General features: G+C 47.2%; 1 protein-coding gene across 3 annotated transcripts in view; it reads right to left on the bottom strand.

Moving 5' to 3' along the window:
- The window catches only part of PRDM10 (PR/SET domain 10), an 825235-nt gene extending 811072 nt beyond the window's left edge, over positions 1-14163 (bottom strand). The window contains exon 1 of one of the 3 annotated variants that reach the window (XM_069614147.1): positions 14038-14163. The gene's annotated coding sequence lies outside the window, so the exon portion shown is untranslated. The other 2 variants (XM_069614145.1, XM_069614146.1) reach the window with 2 other exon arrangements.
- Between the last annotated feature and the right edge of the window lie 2739 nt (positions 14164-16902).

Raw genomic sequence — 16902 nt, 5'->3', positions numbered from 1 at the left:
AGTTACCCGCCATCTCAATTCTATACATACAGGTAGCACACCATTTCTTACTGGCCAAGAGGCAATTGATACTAGCGAACAGTTAATAGCAAGTGCGCATTTTGGGCTCCAACACATGCTGTGTCACCATCTACTTCAGCCTATGAAGTAGACTCCACAAAGATATTTATAAACATGGATACTGTACCCTATGTAAATTCATGAAACGTGTAGCAAGGCTAACTAAGCGTCTGTGAATTCCAATGTATTAATGGTGCAACAAGATACAAACAATGCTCTGTAACGCCTTATTGCAAGAGGAAAACGGAACAATCAGTCTGATTTCTTGACAAAACCACAATAGCATGGAGTCTTAAGAATGAGTCGTGCTTACGTAAAAAAAAAATAGAAAATAAACCATGAATGATTCCGGCATTAAATAGTGTGATCTGCGCAAATCTCTTATGCAGGTTATGCAGGTTGCAGCAATCCTCCCTTTAGGCGAGCTCTGGCCAAATAAGTACAGATCTCTTGACTGTCGGGTTTGCCCTAAAAAAGTACTCCTTTCCCACCCAACAGTAAGTTCAGAGTCCTACAAAAGTGAAAATGCCCTGCGCTCTTAAAATCTTGGTAAGATGTGTCTGTGTGTGTGGCTACATATTTATAAAAATCAGCAGGTAACAGTCTTTCTGCAGGAGTCAACCATTTAAAACAAGTACATGAATTATAATTAGATACATTAAATCTTAAGACGCATTAGGTGTTTCAGTGTCCACAATATTTAGACAAAAAAGGTTAATTCAGTGACCTTAAAAATAGTCATCCAAACTAATGCATTGCAATGTAAAGGTCAAGCTAATAAGCATTTAGACCCTCACTGTAACTAATTAGGTAAGAATTTCGGCATGTACATGTTTTGTTAAAACTGGCAAAATCTGTTTTACAAGGCCAGCAGGTTAAGGATAAAAGTCGTTACTCTATCCCCCGACCATTGTTTTGTTTGTGCCGGCGTGGTTTGTGTGGTTCATGGCAGTGACACTTTAGGTAGTGGTCTATCCAATGAGGAGAGCCCAAAGGGATTAGAGAGCAGCACTGATATCGCTCTTCTTAAAGAAGGGAAGGGGGAGGAGGGTTCTAGCTGTGAGGGGTAGAGGCTTAGTTAAATCATTCGGCGTGCATTCCATGGCTCTGTAGTGGTGCGAGCGCCTGTTAGGTGGCAGTGTACATGGGATTTGCGCAGCTGACAAAACATTTAAAACGGGAGTAGTTTACTGTGGAATTAATTCAGGACTAACAGTATTGATCAGAGTGAGGAGGGGGCCTTGGTTTCATTTTATGATTGCTAAGTGATGACAGTTTGACAGCGTCACAATTTTATTATCCCTGGGATTATCCTAGAACTCCTGCATAGGCAGCAGCACCATTCCCATTTTTCGACAAGCCTGGTCTAAAATGCCATTTAGCTGTCTCCAGAGTTAAGGAAGCCCTTTTCTTTTAAAATCCAGTATAGATCAGTCCTCAAAAGTTCTGTGTCCTTGGTTGATGAGCGAGGCGGACCCAGTAGGGTTAAGGCCTGCATGCTTACAAGGTAGAGACGTTACGTTGAAGGGCTTAATCTCCCATGTCCAATGTGATGAAAAATGTCCTGGGACAGACTGAACTGTACTCTGTATTATGGCTATCCTATGCCAGACCTAGTCAAGCCATAAAGTGTGCAGTTGGCATCTCACATTTGTTATTAAGGACACATGCACTGTTTTAATTGTCCTAGGACTGACTTGGACTTGTAACTAGGGTGGTTTTGATGTCTCATATCGGTAATGGAGGATGTTGCGTGAGATCAACCCAATGAGTTTCGCATCTGGAGTGGACATGTTTGAGGCATTTTACTGGGGTAGTCATCAGAATGTAGTCCATAATGGTTAGTGTGTTGTGACCATCATAGCAAAAGGGGGAAGGGGAGGTGGCACCTTGTATGTAAAGTGATGTTGTATGGCACACCTTCTGCCATTTCGATGGTGTTGCTGCTTGTAGTCCTCCAAGAAAAGATGGAAGGGAGGGATTGTTAGTGGGATACAGGATGAGGCAGATGAAAAACTGGTGGTGTCGATGGAGGCAGGTCAGAAGTACCCGATTCTATGTTTTTGGGGGTGGCTCTTGGGAATATGTTCATCTGGAGGGGAGAGCCCAAGATCCGAAATAAATTCCATTGCTCCCAGTCTGGGTATTTTGCTAATGTGGGTGGGCTGTGGTAGAGGAAAGCTTTGTATGTCAATGCTTTAAAGGAAAGCTTGATGAGTCCACAGGCGAACGGGTGGGTGGGGAGTTGTGTATATTCCCACTATTGCCTGCTTATTTGACTGTTTTTTGGCCCTTCCAAAATGGCCATCGTGGTTTTCTTTGTTGTGTAGGCAGGCTGTGCTGAACCACCTCTCCCTGTGCTGCACTCTCATTGGTTGCTGAGTGTTTTCTTCCATCCAATCAGGGACCGGCAGGCTTCAGCCGGCCCTCTCAGCAAGGCCCACTGGCTGGAACTGGTTTCTTTCATCTGCTTCTCACTGTGAGTGAGGTCCTGTTTCCACCCTCCTGGCCATCTGTTTTTTCCTGCACATGTGGAGTCTGTGCCTGGCTGCTGACCATTCCATTAGATAGGTGCACTTTCTGTGCATTACTGCACCTCCAGGGAATTACTGAACCTGAAAAATCGAAATTGGAAAAAAAGGAGAAGAAAAAAAACGAAATTTGCATAAAATTGTTGGAAAGGACTGTTTCATTTGGCATTTTCATCGTGCTGCCATTTTTTGAGCTTTTTAATACCTGGAGCTGCCTTGCTATTTTGAAATCACAAGTTTTTTTTCCACTATTGCCTGCTTGACTGTTTTTTGGCCCTTCCAAGATGGCCGCTGTGGTTTTCTTTGTTGTGTAGGCAGGCTGTGCTGAACCACCTCTCCCTGTGCTGCACGCCCATTGGTTGCTGAGTGTTTTCTTGCATCCAATCAGGGACCGGCAGGCTTCAGCCGGCCCTCTCTGCAAAAAGGCCCCCCGTCTGCTCCCTGTCCGCAACACTAATTGGGGTCCTCCCTGCACCTTAACCACAATGATGCTGCCACCTCACTCCTATAAGAAATCCAGACTGCCTTGACTTTGCCTCCTCCAGAACTATAGGTTAGTTCCCTCCTTATGGACTCACTCCTACCGCCTTTGACTATCACTTTTCTTTCTGCTTGTTACTCCCATGTTGTCCTTCTGATGCGCAGTGCTTCCTAAAACCCTTTGCTAACATCAGATTACAAGATTGAAAAGTCAAATCTTGCTGTTTTTGCTTTGTGCTAAAAAGTCAAATCTTGCTGCCCATTACGAAATTCTCTGTATTTTGCTTGTATACCGTTTCTTCTCTGTAAATTGCCAGCCCAGTGACCTCACCACTCTTTTGTCCCAACACTACCTGCCTTAGCCCCCCCCCCAGTATCTCTATCCTCTCCTCCACCCCAATGGTGCTTTCTGTTTCTCCTATCTTTTCAAACCGCTTCTCCATTGACTATCCTTCCCTTCTCACTAAGTCTGGTAGGAAGAAGTTCAAAAAGGATATCTTGTCCTCTAACCCTGGTCTTCCTATCGCCGACACCTACTCCAATGCTTCCGCCAGACAGACCCTCACCGACATCCTCTTTACCGTTCCTTTGCCAGATCTATGGACTCCTCATATGGTCTCTGTGCTCTGCCCCATCTCCTCCTCTCCCATTAATAGTGGCACTCGCTGGGACGTTCTCATGGCTTCCTTCGACGACTCTAAAGTCATCATTAATGTCTACCTAAATGGCACTGTCATGGTCCAAGGGCCACAGGCCAATCTCCTCCTCTTTGATAGGCTCTTCCCTCGCCTCATCAATTTCCTCTCATCTCCTGCTGTCCCCTCCTCTCCCCCCTTGGCTACCTTGCCCTCTCTCTCCTCCTACTCCTCCTCCTGCTGCTCCTCTGCCCCTCCTAGGGCTCTTTCTCGTCCACTGGGCGTACCTCTGATCTGTATCCCTCCCCGGAAGGTCTTTAAGGCTGGCAACCTTCTTCATATTGCCACTCTCAACTCTCACTCTGCTGTCAAACACTCCTCTGACATCTGCCACCTCATTGAAGAACTAAACATTGATGTCCTTGGTCTTACTGAGACATGGTTCACGGCCAGCTCTGTCACAAGCTTTGACACTCTCCTCCCTGATGTCTACAAGATCCTCTCAGCACCCAGATCCTCCCGGTCCGGTGGGGGGGTAGCCCTGATCTTTCCTGAGTGGATTCCTGCTTCTATCATTCCCACTTAGACCTACTCCTCTTTTGAATGCCTCGTCTGTAGGCTTTCTCTCTCGCCTACCCATTCTCTTACTGTGGTTACCATCTACTGGCCTCCTGGTCAAATCACCTCATTTCTCTCTGAGTGGACAGACCTCTCCTCCTCCCTCCTGGCCTTTACCACTCAACTCCTCCTACTCAGTGACCTCCATATACATTTAGACTCTCCTCGCTCCTCCTCTGTACTCTTCGGTGACCTCTGCGACTCCCTCTCCCTGTCCAGCCTCCCCTCTGGCCCGACTCACTCTGGAGGGCACACACTCAATGGGCCTCATTATAAGTCAGGCAGTAAGGGGTTAACGGCGCCAGTAAAGGTGCCGGTGCCGTGAACTACGTACCGCCTGATTACAAAGTCCCCTCACGGGGCCCGCTCTGCACATCTGGTTTTACCAGACGTACAGACCGGGTCCCGCGAGGGGAAGAGGGAGCAAACAGCGGGCCGCTCGTAATCGGCCCGTTGTTTGCTCCCTCTCCCATTCCCATTCAGCCCTATGGGGGCTGGAATGGGGAAGGTCCGGGTTCCTGAAGGGAGGAATTACGGGGCCCTCCGAACTCGGAATGGCCCGGTAATTCCCCATTCTGGGAACCCAGACCCGATTTTGGCGGCAGCCATGCCGCCAACAGCGGCATGGCTACCGCCAAAGTCGTAACGACGGCCAATGTCTTCATCTCCTCTGACGTCCCCCTCTCCATCCCTCTGACCACTCTTCTCTTCTGGAGCAATCACCCCCTCCTCTCCTCTCACCTCTCCCTCTCTTCCCCCAAGCCAAGCCTACCCCAACACTGCCACCTGCCTTCTCGGACATCCGACCCATGAAGCGTGTGTCAGTTGAGGCTTTTGCCGCCACTTTCTCTCCCCCCCCCCCCACCTTTGGCTGTCTCACATCCTGACACAGCCGTTTCTGCTCTACTCTTCAATTTCTGATACGCTTGATGCTCTTGCCCCTGTCATGAGGATCTGTTTGAAGTCAAAGCCAACTGCAATTCCTGGTTTGACTCTGACCTAGCTACACTTAAGGTTAAGTGTAGGATGGCTGAGAAGAAATGAGGACTTCCTGTTTATCCTCTGGGAAACTGGCCTGTCGCTTGCTACAAAGGCAATACTGACTCCCTATCCTCACCAAGAAGAGAGTCCACATACAAGCTTGTGTCTCCGTGGCATCTAACAACTCGGCCGAACTCTAAAATCTGCAAGGAGCTGGCCAGCCCTGCTGCAGTCTCTACCCCTCCTGTTGCCTCCCAGGCTCTTTGCAATGCCCTTGCCTCTCACTTCATTTCAAAAACCCAGGACATCCTGTCCACCCTCTCCACCCACATCCCCTCTCTCCCCATCTGTGCTTGCTGACCCTCCTTTAGCCACACCCCACCATCCTTCTCGTCCTTTCCTCTTTTCTCCCCTGACGAGATCGCTAGACAAGTCCGATCTATGAAAGCCTTGTCAAAACAGGTTCATCCCTGTTCCTCTAAAACCATCAAGGACCACATTGACACCCTCGCTCTGGCCCTTGCTGATTTTTGCAACCACTCCTTTGCCTCGGGATCCTTCCACTCCCCTCTAAAGCACTCCTTTGTGCATCCTCTTCTCAAGAAACCCACAGCTGATCCTTCTTGTCCAGCTAACTATCGCCCAATTTCCATTGCTCCCTTGCTGGGCAAACTCTTGGAAAAGTTGGCCATCTCTCAGCTTAACCTTCATCCCAATTCTGTTGGCTGTCTCCATGACCACCAGTCTGGCTTCAGAGCTGCTAAAAGCATGGAAACTGCTCTCCTGAACATCCGTGAAGATCTACTCTCCAACCTTGACTCGAACATTCCCTCTGTCCTCATCCTCCTCGATCTCTCTTCTGCCTTCGACACGGTCAACCATACCATCCTGCTCAACCGTCTCCGTGAAAACCTGGGTATCACTAATCAGGCTCTGGCCTGGCTGACCTCTTTCCTCTCAGATCGACCCTCTCAGGTCCAACTTGGGTCCTTCCTTTCATCTATCTTCCTCTCTACCTGTGGTGTTCCCCAGGGGTATAACCTCTCGCCCTGGCTTTTCAACCAATACCTGGCAACTCTCGCCCACTACATTGCCACTTTCTGCTCAAATTTCCAGTGCTACGCTGACGACACTCAACTAATTTTCAGGCTGCCCTCTGCCACCTCCCCTCTCATCTCTGATTGCCTAACTGCCATTCAAGATTGGTGTGCCGCCAATGATCTTTGTCTGAATGCCAGCAAGACAGAGATCCTCCTCATCGGCACTCCATCATCCTTTCCCCTCACACTCTGGCCGGCCTCCCTTGGCCCTCCTCCTACCCCCACCTGCGGGGCTAAGAACCTCAGGGCATCTTTGACTCCACCCGTTCCTTCTCCGCCCACATCTCTGAGGTCTCTAAAAAGTCAAATTTCCTACTGCACCTCCTCAGAGGTACTCTGCCTTCCCTCTCCTTCCCCCAGAAGCTCATGGTATCCCAAGCTCTGGTTCGCTCTAGCTTGGACTAACTTAACAGCCTCTTTCTATATCTACCTGCCTCTACTCTCTGCCCTCTGCAAATAATCCAGAACAGGACTGCAAGACTTGTCCTTGGCCTCAAAACCTGGGATCGTATCTCTCCAGCTCTGAAATCTCTCAATTGGCTCCCGGTCGATGCAAGGATTAAGTTCAAAACCCTCTGCATTGTTCACAAGGCTTTCTGGGGCCTGGGTCCAAAATATCTTAAGCTATCCCTCCGCAAATACCTCCCCTCTCAAGCTCTTCACTCCTCTACCTCCAACTCCCTCGGGGTCAGTCGTTTTTCAAAGAAACGAGCTGGGGGTAGAGCTCTATCTTTGGCTTGGGCCTCCCTCTGGAACAGCCTCCCTGCCACTCTAAAACTTGAGGAGAACCATCTCTGGTTCCGGAAGCACCTCAAGACCTTCCTCTTTTCTTCTGCCTTCGCTCACCCTCTCCCCTGCTGATCTGTTCTCTCTTGGCACCGTGCACCTGGCCACCCTCTGTACTCCGGGCCCAGGTACCTGCTCACCCTCCTGCACTGCCTCCGGGCCACCCCTTGCACTGGGGTCTGTATCTGTACCCATACAGCCCCCCCCTTTTCTTCCTGCACTTATCAGACCTACCCTGTCTGCTGCCTTAAACCTAGCACTTGCAAATTGCTGGCTGCACTACCACTGTTTGTTGCCTTTATTATGTATTTATTGTTATTTATCTGTTTCTCCTCTGCTTCGCACTTTCCACTTCTCCCCCCTTCCATGCACTTTCCCCTCCCCCTCTCCCATGGACTTGCGCGTTCTCAATGTCACTGGACCTAGTAAGATCGCTGTTTTGTTCTCCACTGTTCCCCTCCCTTGCCTTGTCGCGCTCTGAAACACTTGTGTATGAGTGCGATAGAAATAAAATATCAATATCAATATATATAATGTAGGATTGTAGATTAGGTGTTAGAGAAGATTTCTGTAAAGATTTCTCTTGAAGCAACTTTTCCTCCATAGTTCATGGACCCCCAAACTTTTTGCATTTGTTCCTGTATCCTAACCTGACTTTTACAGTGGAGTACAGCTTCAGCTGCACTCCACTGGGCTTCAGCTCATTGTTATGGGGAAACTGACACGTCCTTCAGGCTGTCAGTAGCAAGAAACTTTGTTTCTCTTACTCTTTCGACTTTGATGCCACTTGTTGATAACATTTTTATCATTGCGCAAAGTACCTTACAGTAGTGCACAATGGGGTCTGTGTTTTATGGCCCTAGACACCGTCTAAGGACTTTTTGGTGATTGTACAATGTACCGTGGAACAGACTGGTGGCGCAGTAACCTTTTCTTGCATTTGTGTAACTTTTTACTGAGCCATATTGCATTTACCGCACTTGGCTCAGGACGGTGGCTAGTGTTTAACATGGCCGTGCCATGAGGTCTTTGTCTGTTCCTTTGGCCATTTTGTCCCTTGGCCTTCGCCTTGCCCTTCCAGGGCCGGAATTTCCTTATAAGGCATGCAGCTGCCCACAAAAGCCTCTTCTTTCGCGGGTCCCTACATGTCACGTGTAGGTACCTAGGAAGCGGGCCGGGACTGTCTGGTCCCAATCCACACTAATAGTGCCAGAGTTTCTGGTGTGCACAAGAACCCCAGTGGTCCATGAATAGAGCACTACAGTTCATACTCGGAGCAGATCTTCCCATTGGGTGGCTGGGTGCGAGCACTCGCCTGACTGGATATGAGGAGGGGTCCTGCATTTATTCCAGCAGATCAGCAACTGGTTAAAATCGACCTGCAGACGGAACCAAGTATCTTGAAGAGCAGAGCAGAACAAAGGTCGATCCTGAGACGCCCTGAAGAGGGCTGGCACCCGAATCCCATTGCTTTGGAGAGTCCCAGTTTATCCAACAAAGCATCCTTCTGTTGATGGTTTTTGTTGTCCCAGCACCTTTGGGCCGCGAGATAGGAGGCTGTGTCAAACCGCGAGAGTTGGGTACCCATCTGTCACTATGGGACAGTGACAGTCACTGAAGATGGTTTTCCTTGTCTTCCTTTCTGTGCCCGGAGATGTGCTGCATCAGTGTTTTCTTTGTTTTTCATCTGAACCAAGAGTTACAGGTCCTTTCCCAAACCAGACCTGTATCCGCACCCCCTGTGCACCTGGAAGCCAAACGGAAAGTGGGAAATCGAACCTCCGACGACCACCTCTAGACCTGCCAAGTATGGACGAAAACAGAGCTAAGGTCAGTGAGTAGTGAAATCACTTACCAGTGGCCCTTTGTTCATCGAAACGCATTTGAGCATTGAAGGCTATTTTGGCCTCCTCTTTGGCTTGGTAAGTATTCACTTCCTAAAGCCCTCTGAAAGTCAGGAACAGCTTTGTTCATTGTAGCAGATCTCCTCCTGACTCTTGGAACCCGTTTCACCCTTCAGAATTCGTCCCCTAACTTTTTCCTGCACCCTAAGTAGAACTTTGTGGACTTTATGCACGACTGGGTGCTTTTACGCGCACATTGAACACAGGGCTCTATTCATCCTAGGGCTGGACTTATAAAGTTAGAATTTCCATCTCTGAAGACTATTGGTGCTATAAAAGTTATTCACCCCTTTTCCTTTGCAGGTATTGGTGGCGTTAGTAACTTTCTGGCACCGACTTCAGTGAGTGTATATATATATATTACATAGTGTGTTGCTTGTGTGGTATTTTACTATTGCATTTCAGTATTCATTTGTTTTTGGGGCTATAATAAATAGTGTATTTTCATATACTACTGTCTAATTACAATTCTTGGCGTTTCACTGTTTGTGCTCATGGGAGGCCCCAGATCACCCTCACTCCTCCTGAGATGTAGCCTTGATTGCCTCCAAGCTACAGTGAATTGGTCTGGCTATCATCACAGAAGTGCCCCCTGTTCATTTAACAAGGGTGGCCTCCTAAACATCTGTCCACCAGACCAGAGTTTAGAAATCCATTCTAACAAGAGGCACATAGGGTTATCTGGGAGACAACAGCATTATAAAAAATCCATAGAGTAAATGGGGAGCACATGGAGTCAGCCAGGTACTTGATTAGGGTCATCCATTAGCTGTTTGTAGCAGCATCTGTTCAATTCCATTTCGCCTGCATAGAGTGACATGAAGGGGACCATTTTCCAAATAGGCTTTGTCCGACAGTTGCTAGGTATGAACTCTCAACACCATAAATCTAACTTTTCAGTCCCCTAAATGATTTCATTTAGGGCGGGTGACAGTCCATTTATTGAATGGACGCGTAAGGAGCATGGCGGGTGAATAAACTGAATAAAAAGGCAGTTGACACTCGCCAAAAGCTAGTGGGGCGAGAGGCATTCACATCACATTCCAGGTATGTGCATCAACTATTTCCAGGTACCCCACATCACAAGACAGCAGGTATGGCCAACATACAATTAGCTATGCCAATCAACTCCCCTACAGTCTTCCAAACTAGTGCTGAAGCCGGTTCTCATAATTCCAGAAAAAATGTACATGCTCTGAAGGCTAGCGCCATGAGATTTCAGAAACTGCAATGGAGACCACGAAATTCATCAAACAGCTATGCTTTATTTTATGTCAATTTGGAACGTGTACCAATGGGCGGAAGGCATAGGGGGGCACAGAAAAAACACCACAAGATATGACAACAAAGGGGCATAAACAAATTCAAGCCACGGTCAGATACAGCGGCTAAGAATCAATCTGAACATGTAAGGTCTTAAGACTTGAATAGTTCTCTTGATTTGATCTTCCTAAAATTGGGTGGTATAGAGTTCCATGCCATTGGAGCTGCCACAAAGAAAGCACTTTTTTGTTTTAAACCCTGGTCGATTTGGTCCTGGGTACCATAAGTAGGCTATCCTCATTAGATCTCAGTGATCTAGCCTGGGTTTTTGGATTCAGCATTTCTGAGAGATATATAGGACTATTTCCAGCCAAACAATTATGCCTTATGGACAGAAGTCGGAAGGAGATTCTTGCTTCTACAGGAAGCCAATGCAGTTTCTTCCGACGTCTGACACGTGAGCTCTTCTATTGAGTCCTACCACTGCTCTAACCGCACTATTCTGAATAGTTGGAGTCTAGAACAATCACCCTTGCTAATATCAACTAGTAGACTACCACAGAAGTCTATTTTGGAGCTAATGATGGCTCTAGCTATTGTGGCACATTTTTTGATTGAGAGGAACAGTCGTATCTGGGACAGGAGTTTAATACAGAGGTGGATACTAGGACGTTGACCTGCGCCTGCATGATTATGGTGTGATCTAGAATGACTCCTAATATTTTTACTGTCTGTTGAATGGTGATCTAACACTCAGCCAGCTGAATGTGTTGGTACACTGGATCTAATTTATGAATTCCAAATGGAGAGCCCACAACCATGAACTCAGTTTTTTCGTCATTGAATGCAAGTCAGTTCTGTAACATCCAAGTGTGAATCAGTTTGTAGATACTATTAATATTTACAAAGTCCTCAATGTAAATTCAGAGAGGGGAATCATGCATTGAGCATCATCTGTGTAATTGGTGAAACGAATTCCCCTCTCCTAAAGCAACTGAAACAATGGGGCAATAAAAATATCATATAATGATGCAGAGAGACAAGCCTCCTATGCAAGCAACCCCATAAAGTTCGTGCTCTGAGGTTGCCTCTGCGCTCTCACTTGTCCATCTTCCAGAAATGAATTAATCCATGCTGCCATCTCATGCGGAAAATTAGCAACCATCTGCAATCTTTCAACCAGGGTGGCATGAACTACCAGGTTGAATGCGGCTGAAAGATTCAGCAGCATGACAATGACCATTTGACCCTTATCAATAGATTGGGGCATGGAGGACTTTAGATCCAGCAATGCAGTCTCGATCCCATAAACCTGGCCTAAACCCAGATGGCCAGTTGTTGAGAACATTTTTATTGACCATGTGACCAGAGGATCTGTTCATATGCTATGCAGTCCAGAATTTTCAGCATAACAGTGTGTTAGTAATAGGTCTATAATTAGTGGCAACAAAAGGGTCCAGTTTGGGGTCTTTAGTAGAGGGGTGATACATGAGTTGTTCCAACTCTCCAGATACACAATTATCTTTGAAAGACAGGTTGACAAATATCATCCTTATGTGTAGTAGGTTTTAGTTTACCTACGATGTTAGCTATCTCTGATTCGGTCATAGACCTAAAATGAAAAGTTTCCAGAATGTCCCTTAACTCAGGCTGAACATCTAAGGTATACCTAGCTTTGCTATATTCTCCTCTTCTTTCATCACTTTTGAGTCCATTTTAACATTAATATTTTCTTAAATTGTTTTCAGTTTGTCACACATAACCCCCTTGGATTATAGAACACCACCAAGCATCTTTAATGGGCCCTTCCATCTCTTTCGTGCACAGTTTCTTCAGTTCCATCAGGATTTTAAATTGTTCCCCAGTGTCCTGTTCTGCGTAAGGAATTTGATTATCGTACATCGCCTTCTTAGCATCCATAAAACCTTCTTTATAGACTTCGAAATTCTAGTCTATTCCATGTTTTCTTCGACATATTAAGATTTTTTCCAAATCTTATGAAAATAACAGCGCACTATCACCACCGTAGTGGTCCACTGGCGGCTCTGAAAAAGGGACGGGTGGGGGGTGAGTTAGTGGGAATAAGCTGGAAAAGTGCAAGAGAGCAGTGATGTGCTGTTGGCAGCCTCAGCCGGTAAATCTGTTGGCTGGGCTTGGGGCGTTTTACGGTCGGTAGTCATCGTGTGCTGTTGTGCGAGTCTATGTGTGGTTTGTTTTGTTGTTGCAGTGTAGTGAAGTTTTTTATTTTGCATTTGAACAGTTTCCGGTGAGAACCATGTGTTGGTCTTTTTACACATTACACAACAAGTGTTTAGTGAGGCAATTTTGTTGACAGCTTTAGTAGTGGTTTCTGTACATAAATGTGCTACCTCTGGAGCTTTGTCACCTCACTACTGCCTTCCAGGGATTGCACTACCCTCCCACGAGCACTGACTCTGCCTAAAAGATTCTCGCATTCGGGGTACAGGCATACATGACGACCATTCCTTTTGCGCAGGAGTGCCAATTTCTCTATTAGAAGTGTTGATAATTATTACCTTCTCTCTCATAAAATAATTTGAATCCCAATCCAAAAGGGGAAATTAAATGAGTGACAGAGAACCTTCTTTAAAAGGAGACTCAATACTTTGTAGACTAAATATATATTTTGTATAACTTTGCCCTTCCTAAAATATGCCCCATAATGCAAGTGAACGGGAAAATTGAACTATCCAGAGATGCACTGGTTTTTAAGGAATAATTTGTAGGGTTACGCTGGGAAACACGTGATTTTATAGCAAAACACCGCTCAAAAGCTATCAATTTTGCATTTAACCATCCAGTTTCGCTGTAGAAAGCACCGAATAAAAAAAACATCCGATACTGATAGGCCATTAAAAGACGTTGGCTGCTCTGTGTGTTGGGGAGGACGGGTTGCGTGGGGGGGCACGTCCCCTGCCAAACCGCCAGCCCCAACCACCACCACAGTAGGGGTCACACAGGTGGGGTCGTTCTGTACCCAAACGGCGCTGAATTCCTTGAAATCGGGAGCAACGGCAAGACCAACGGCCGAAACCGGTCAACGACACTCTGCCCTGCCCCGCGACCTCATTCAAAACACACGTTACAAGATCCTTTCTACCCATGCCACCCCCGTGGGCACAATAGACTTAGAACCGCCCGCCCTTAAACAACGGACTGTACCACAACCACCCAAAATCTACGCAGCAAAAAAAAAAAAAAAAAAACAACCGGAACAAACCAAAAAGGCTACGGCGGGTGTAAACCAACGGGCTACCCATCGCGGGGGTGACCGTTGCCACGCAGAGGGCAGAAAGGGCTTATATGACCAAATATCCCCTAACCCTGAAGCCATTTGGACCCGACCCGGGTGCAGGCTGTTCGCGCCCTTTTTTTCCAGAGGTAAAAAAGGCACATTTAGATGAGGTTTAAGAAAAAGAACCTCCCCGGGACAGCGCCATTTTGGGTGGGACTGGGAAACAACAAGCCCATCGAAGCTGAAGGAGAAGCGGGTGAGGGGAAAACATTGAATAATACAGCTGCGTAAAACGGAAAGCTCACTTCAAGGCCCCGATAGAGTTACTTACAAACCGTAATCTTAGGGTTCCCGGTCCGGCTTTGTGGCCATTTTCGGCTTTAAATCGGCGATTTTAAATGAAAATTGTCAAGTTGTTCTTACCTCAGAATGGTAGCTGCAGAGACAGTCGCATTGCCTACATTAGCATAATCTGCCCAGCAACTGACGGGACCCGTGCGCTGATTGGCGGAGTGGAAATCGCCGTTTTGACGAGTTTCTTTGCGTTCTTTATTGCCGTTTCCTGAAGTCTCGCACGGTGCGAGATTTTGGAGCGTGGAAACCGGCGGCGGGATTCATGGAAAGAGAGGGTGACCTCCACCCACCCCCAGCAAGGAACACAGTGTGTGCAATAGCAATTCGGAATTCAGAGTTGGGCTGCTCGAGGGGGGTCCGCCTTACAAACAGTGGTCGAGGACACGATGTCAATAACTGCTTGGTGTGCAGCCAAAGTTATGTGGATACTGGCAGAATGCTGCATATGGCAGGAACGTGTCACACCTGGCATTCTATAAGTATCGGGTATGCAATTGCTCAGACTAAAACGTGGCTGTGAGCGGGGTTCAGACGTGCTATTGTTACCTGATGCAGTGTAATGCATGCACGTACCTAGCTGCAACAATCTCCTGTGTGTGGTGTAGTCCACCACTACTGGTAGAAATTCAGGTTCATGTGTACTGCAGTTTATGACTGAACACGGGTTAACATATCATACAAAGAGCCTAGTTTTGTTAGCTTTTCTGGTGGGAGGGAGTTCCAGAAGGTAGCCCTATTGGGGAAGCTAGTGTCACCCGCCTGCACTCTGTGTGATGGGCGACATTATTCTGTTAGCATACACCGCTATGACGGTGTGAAGGTGGTGTGGGAGACAATTCTGTGGGCTAGATTTGGGGGCCAACCCATGAAGGCATTTGTGCGTCAAGGTGAGTGTTTTGAAAACAATCCTTTCCTTGACGGGAAGCCACTGGACCTTCCTCCTGACTTCCGAAATGTGTTCTTCTCTCGATATGCCCGATGCGGCTCTCGGGGTGTTATTTTGAGCAAGTTGGAATTTGGCCAAGTTCTTGCGGGGGGTCCCTACAAAGAGGGCATTGCAGTAGTCTATCCTAGAGCCAATAATTGCCTTCGCAATGGTGAGGCAGTTCTCTTAGGACAGGAAGGGTCGGGCTGCATTAAGAAGTTTGGAATGGTATGCTGAGGCAGATGCTACAGCATTAACCTATCTATTCATGGTTAGGTCAGGTTCGATGTACACACCTAGAGTCTTGATTACTTGGGAGACAGCAATAGGGATGTTGTCAACAGTAAAGGAGCAGTATTGCTTGTCGAGTTTACTCAAAGTACATAAGGATCCAATTAACAGAAGTTTGGTTTTCTCGCTGTTGAGACATAATCAGTTCTCTGCCATCCAAGATTGGATTGTGGAGTAGATGGAGTTGTGGGTTTTGAGGTCGGCCAGATAATCACCCGAGAGGGGGATGAGCACTTGGGTATCATCTGCATAATTGGTATATGAGATGCCCATTGAGTCCAAGATTTTGAATAGTGGCCTTGTGAAAAGGTTGTATAGTGTGGGAGCAATGCATGAGCCCTGAGGGACTCCGCATTTGATGAGACTCGGGGTTGGCACAAGAAGATTCAGCAAAAACCTTCATGACTCTGTCCTGTAGGAAGGAAGTTATTCATGGCCCTCGGGGAGAAGTTGGCTACGGTGGAGAGGTGGTGACAAAGAGTCTGGTGATCCACCAGATCAAAAGCAGCGGGATAGGTCGAGTAGAAGAAGGAGCACAGGTTTGCCCACATCTCTGAGGTCCATTTGATTTTTTTTAAGTCGAGCAAGGCCGTTTCCGTGCCATGCCTGGGTCGGAAGCCAGATTGCCGCAGATCGAGGAGGTGGTTGTCCTCGATGAATTCTTGGTCTTGCAGATAGGCTGCTTTGTCCAGAATTTTTAGTAAGAACGGCACAGTGGTAATCGGCCTGCAGTTCCCTGGGACAAGTGGCTTGAGAGACTTTTTTTTCAAGAGTGGGCAGATCCATGTTTCCTTGAGTGTCGTTGGGACAAGTCCGGACTGGAAGGAGGAGTTAATAAAAGCCGTGATGAATGGGGTAGGGGACGAGACACAGTCTTTAATGACCTGAGCCGGGCAGGCATCCCCTTTACAGTTTGAAGCTTTGATGGATTTGAGGAGTGCATTGACCTCAGATTCTCTCATATCCCTGAGGTCAAACACTGGGGAAGGGTTCTCTGGGGTAGTTGGAGGCGCTGTGTCGAGGGATTTGGCTAGTAGGCCAGAGAGGGCTTTTTGGTGGGTGAGGATTTTGGTGTGCAGAGTTTCAAGTTTGTCCAGCATGGCCATTTGAATCTTGTTGCACCATGTTGTATCTTTTAGCATGGTGGGTGGAGAGGGTGCAGGAGACTCAAGCTCCCTGAAAATGGTGAAGATTTCCTTTGTCACTGATTTTGCATTTTCAATTGATGCAAGTTTTGTAGTTTTTTTGAGATGGCCTTAAAGGCTGCTTTGGTGGCATCATTAGGGTGTTTTTTCCAGGTAGCAAGTGCTGCCCTCTTTTTGGCACGAAATTCCATTAGTTCTTGGGTGAACCATGCGTCGGCATGCTTGTTTTTTTTATAGCTTTTTTGAGGGTAAGCGGTGCGACTTTATCAACAGCTTGGGTGATGGCCACATTAAAAGCTGACGCAAGGAGTTCTGGGTCATTGGGAAAAGGAGGCAGGAGGGCTGGTACTGCGAGAAAGGGCAGGATGTTCTCCATAGTGAGCTTGCAAAAACTTCTCGAGAGAGCAGCAGGAAGTGGAGTAGTTACTTCCGGAGCCCCCTTGGAGGTAGTGATGCTGAATTTAATGCAATGGTGATCATACCAGGGAATGGGAGCAATCTCTGAGACCAAGAGTGAGTAGTTATGAGCGGACACCCAATCGAGTGTGCAGCCTTTCTCGTGAGTAGGCTGCG

Source organism: Ambystoma mexicanum, chromosome 9 (assembly GCF_040938575.1).
Source record: "Ambystoma mexicanum isolate Mex_15411 chromosome 9, UKY_AmexF1_1, whole genome shotgun sequence".
Classification (NCBI taxonomy): domain Eukaryota; kingdom Metazoa; phylum Chordata; class Amphibia; order Caudata; family Ambystomatidae; genus Ambystoma; species Ambystoma mexicanum.
The sequence above is the reverse complement of the archived record's forward strand: the minus strand, read 5'-3'. Positions and strand labels throughout refer to the sequence as shown.